The sequence below is a fragment of the Nannobrachium achirus genome (genome assembly GCF_963921795.1).
Source record: "Nannobrachium achirus genome assembly, chromosome: 4".
In the NCBI taxonomy this organism is placed as follows: Eukaryota; Metazoa; Chordata; class Actinopteri; order Myctophiformes; family Myctophidae; genus Nannobrachium; species Nannobrachium achirus.
Genome location: NC_137813.1, coordinates 76,001,279 through 76,006,278, shown reverse-complemented (window position 1 = coordinate 76,006,278; position 5,000 = coordinate 76,001,279).

Below are 5,000 nucleotides of genomic sequence, written 5' to 3'. Positions count from 1 at the left end.
TCACATATTGCAGACATTTAAAATCTAACAAAACAATAATTGTTTCCATTTCAGACTCCAGTTTAGGATTCAGCAATAAGAAATGCATTTATGCCAGTGCAAGAGTCCTTGGGCTGGTGGTTCCAGGGGTTCCCCAACATACTGTAATTCAAAGATCATTTTGGCTTTACAAAAATAGCAAATGTACAAGCTCACAGCGTGTCACAATTTGGAGTTTTTTTTACCCAAATCGTTTCTTCTGGAGGGGTCACACAATCAGATTGGGGTCTGTGGACGAATATGTATTGTATATTAATGTGGGGGTCCTTGACATGGGAACGTTTGAGGAGATTTATATTGTCCTCTGCTCACATGCAGATATACTCAATATATAATATATTTTTGTTTGTTTTACTGTTGTATGTGTTTTCTTGCATTGTCTACTCTGTCTTCATTTAGCCTAAAGCTTAATATTGGTTGAAGTCAACCCTTTTTTTTCAGTTGAAAAAATGCTCACAAAATGACAGGTTGTGAGCTTGTAAATCTGATATTTTCACTTTTCATTTCTCGTTGTTGAACATTTTGGTCAATTTGGGACCGCTTAAAAAAAATCACCAACAATATAATGACATACAATAAATAATTCCACCAGGGTCAAAGTTCACCTAAACCCTTTCTCCCACCCTTTGGTGTGTGTATGTGTGTGTGTGTGTGTGTGTGTGTCCACATGACCATGGCAACCTCACTGACCCCACAACACTGGGAGGGGGAGGGGCTTCAGGTTTGAGAGGAACATCATTGGTGGAGACAGAGCTGACAGGAAGATTCAATGACATCATCGTCTTTGTTTCTCAACACTGGGTCCAGGGACCACCAGGGGTCCAAAATGAACCCTTACAGCTCTGTAACTCTGAGTGTACAAATGGAACCAAATGGACCCTTACAGGTCTGTAACTCTGAGTGTACAAATGGAACCAAATGGACCCTTACAGGTCTGTAACTCTGAGTGTACAAATGGAACCAAATGGACCCTTACAGGTCTGTAACTCTGAGTGTACAAATGGAACCAAATGGACCCTTACAGGTCTGTAACTCTGAGTGTACAAATGGAACCAAATGGACCCTTACAGGTCTGTAACTCTGAGTGTACAAATGGAACCAAATGGACCCTTACAGGTCTGTAACTCTGAGTGTACAAATGGAACCAAATGGACCCTTACAGGTCTGTAACTCTGAGTGTACAAATGGAACCAAATGGACCCTTACAGGTCTGTAACTCTGAGTGTACAAATGGAACCAAATGGACCCTTACAGGTCTGTAACTCTGAGTGTACAAATGGAACCAAATGGACCCTTACAGGTCTGTAACTCTGAGTGTACAAATGGAACCAAATGAACCCTTACAGGTCTGTAACTCTGAGTGTACAAATGGAACCAAATGGACCCTTACAGGTCTGTAACTCTGAGTGTACAAATGGAACCAAATGGACCCTTACAGGTCTGTAACTCTGAGTGCACAAATGGAACCAAATGGACCCTTACAGGTCTGTAACTCTGAGTGCACAAATGGAACCAAATGGACCCTTACAGGTCTGTAACTCTGAGTGCACAAATGGAACCAAATGGACCCTTACAGGTCTGTAACTCTGAGTGTACAAATGGAACCAAATGGACCCTTACAGGTCTGTAACTCTGAGTGTACAAATGGAACCAAATGGACCCTTACAGGTCTGTAACTCTGAGTGCACAAATGGAACCAAATGAACCCTTACAGGACTGTAACTCGACTGAGAGTGTACACATGGAACCAAATTGACTCGGTTCATGGTCAATGAGTTTACACTTTTATGATTGGTCTTTTCAAATAAGTAAACATCTTTACTTCAACTAGGGTGACCATATTCTGAAAATCCAAAAAGAGGACACTCTACCCGGCATATATATATATATATATATATATGTGGGTCAGTGACGTGACGCCCCAAAAAACATGTTTTTTAAAAAACTTTAAATAGCAGGCATAATTTTTTTTTACTTTTGTTCTACTCACTCTCAACTTTATGGAAACACATTTTGTTTTTAGATATTTTATTGGAATCAGACTTTATTGAGCAGTTTGTTGTACTTGTGCCTAAAACCGTCATCTGGTGTGACATGACAATAATTGTTCATAAAATGAAAATGGAGTACACCTTTCTTAAGTTACTCACTTTATCAAAGTCCTTTATCATAACTAACCTGTGATCCACTATAGTTTTGTGAAAATTAATTGAATCTGTATATTTTTTTCATAATCAACACTCTGTGTGAGGCCCATGTTGTCGATCTTTCAACATATTTTAATTTTATTCTGACAAAAACTTTCTTTAAAATTACACAAATATTTGTGACTCTTCCTGATACTATTTTCTATGTAAACCATACACATTTTTTCGGTTTCATCATTAATAAAGGTATGATTTCTCACTATTTGGAATGTCACACCAGATGACTTAGTGTCACACCAGATGACCATATCTTCATGTGTCAAAGCAAACTGTGTTTTAACCTACCTATTAGTGAGTACTGAACTTTACTGATTGATTAAACAATTACCCAGGAAAAACAGCAACAGTAAAATTGCTTTAACATTAAATAATATGGCCTTAATATTTCTGAACAGGATAGTATTGTTGGGCCTTAACATAGGATAACAAAGAATTGTAGTAGTAGATGGATGATGAGGATGTGCACAGGAATGCTACGCACACCTAAGTCTTCTGCCGGCCCACGGCAGAAGGATCTTAAAGAGACAATAAGGTGCATAGCCACACTGGGAGCCAAGGCAACATTTTATTAACACCAATTATTGGAAACAACTCAGCATTCAGGTGTATTACTTTTTTCCGAAGTCTCCTGAACTTGAACACAGCATTTTGAGTTGAACAAATTTATTTACGAATCATGTCGTTACACCACATCTCCACTAGCTAAAGAGTGCTGGGTTGTGCAACTCCGAAAATAGCTGATCTACAAGCTCTCGCAGCACAATGCGTTGAGAGCTTGTAGATCAGCTATTTTCGCTATGTTTGTCTCGGGTCCTACCTTACCTCATTGTCCAGTCCAGTGAGTGAAAGTACAAAAGTATTAGATTAGATTAGAATAGACATTTAGACTGCATTGTACATCAGCCAGTCACATTTGGTGAGGGTATAGACATTTAGACTGTATTGTACATCAGCCAGTCACATTTGGTGAGGGTAGCAAACCGTTTGCCCTGTTGCGGTTCTGCTATGCCACAGACAACTTCCTGCTCTTAATTAATTAATCTTGTATCAATTTAGTTGGCCAGAATTCATTTATATGTTCTTTAAAAAAATGTATTTTGTTGTCTATATTTGCTATGCTAAAGTGTGGTGGTTGAGCTAGCAGGACCTAGACTGTTTGCAAGCAAGCTATGTGCAATGTGCAATTTGTCCAAATTAATCAATTTATTTGAATTGTGCTAAATCTATAACTAGTAGTCCTACTTTTTTTCCTTCTTTTTTTTTGTTTTGCTGTATCCAAGTAAGGATAAGAACAGCTATGGTTTTGTTTATGCCCTTCCTCCATATCCATTCATTCATCACTATACAGTATGTTTGTGTATTTTGGAAATAATAAAATCACATTTTCTGTACCACCCATTTTCTGTTGTCAAGTGTCTTATATTAACTGCTTATAACGGATAGTTATTATAAAGTGTTACCACAATATAAGGTTTAGGTTTCTGTGAAGGGGTTTCTGCTCTGTCTGATGAATTTGCTGTATCACCGAATGAAGCTAAATTAAATTATGTAAAAATGTTTAAAACGTTGTTTTAAACATGTTAAAATGTTTTAAATGGACAAAAGAAACATGGCACTTGTTATTTATTGTTATGTCTGTAGGAAAATACAGTATATATCATCTGGTGTGACAATCAAGTCATCTGGCGTGACAAGCAGATATGTCACACCAGATGACGAAGTGTCACACCAGATGACGTTTTCTGCATTTAGGACTACCTTGAGGCTACCAGGTACACATTAGCATTCTAACAACATGCTAGCTATAACAAAACAACCTAGATTTACATGTAATTATGACCAAAGTTTCAAATAACTTTTGCTTTATTAATGAAAAAGGTGTCACACCAGATGACATCCAGAAGTGCCACACTTGTCAAAGTTTCAACAAGATGGCATTTCATGAAAATGTTAAAATCATAACTCACCTCAGACACCTGTCTTGCAGTTGTGCTGGGAGTGCTGAATAGCCTTACAGAAGAAGGACCTCTCTAGCCCAGTAGGTGTCCAAATTATTGCCTGTTTAATTTTCCAAACTAGTGTCACACCAGATGATTTTGGTTTGGGGGACAAAATCTTTTTGATCAGAAATGACTGAAAACATTATGCTTGGACTTTGAAAAGATATAGGCTCACAAATAGACATTTTTTTTTGCCTAAATTCATTTTTAAATGAATTTTAGCAATTCTTTTTCTTAGTTTTATTCAAGTTCCCACTTTGAGAAACAAGGTCGGGACAGTCACACCAGATGACATTTACCATGTTTGGTTGAAGATTCTGAAGAAATGAGGAATGAAATGTTTTAATCTTGAGTAAGTTCACATAAAGCTTAATGTCCTGCACAATATTCAGAAGGTTTTTGACAAATATATTTTTTATTTATACATGTTTGACACCGAGGACAGCGAAAACGCTACGTCACGTCACCCACCCATATATATATATATATATATATATATATATAATTTTCCCCCCAATTTCTTTTTGCTAATACCGCTCAATTATGCCCTATACCACTAATAGCTATTATGTATTCAATTTTGAGGGGGTTCCAATTGGACCCTTTACAAATCTAGAGATCCACTGATAAAGTATGCCTTTTGGCTCCTGTATGAACGTTCAGCTTTGTAACTAAATAAAAGAGAGGTAGCCCATTATTCAAACCGCCGTATCTTCTGCTTTACAAGGTTGTAGAAAAGATTCTGTCAATTTAG